We start from the raw sequence: 375 nt of genomic DNA on the forward strand, positions 1-375 counted from the left end.
TGTAAGAAACTGACCAATTACAGTCAAATTCGAGGAGAATAATCGACTATGATTCGTCCATTTCTTATGGCTTAAGGCTTAAAACCCTATTGTAGATCCGGGGTTAAAATCGAATCCGAGGAGAATAATCGACTGTGATTCATCCATTTCTTATGGCTTAAGGCTTAAAACTCTATTGTAAATCCGGACTAACCGTTAACTTATGCCGGTGCCGGTAAAGTTCAACCATAGGATTTCAATGCTTTCGTTCATTGCTAACTTGCCGTCTTAGGGCCCTGACACACAAAAAACTTAAGGCAGTAAGACATAAGCAGTAATGCGTGGTCTACAATGGCAGTATCAGTAATGAATGAGGCTGTAAGAGTAAGAAATTGA

This window comes from Mycetomoellerius zeteki, unplaced genomic scaffold (assembly GCF_001594055.1).
Source record: "Mycetomoellerius zeteki isolate Tzet28-1 unplaced genomic scaffold, Tzet1.0 scaffold113, whole genome shotgun sequence".
NCBI classification, from domain to species: domain Eukaryota; kingdom Metazoa; phylum Arthropoda; class Insecta; order Hymenoptera; family Formicidae; genus Mycetomoellerius; species Mycetomoellerius zeteki.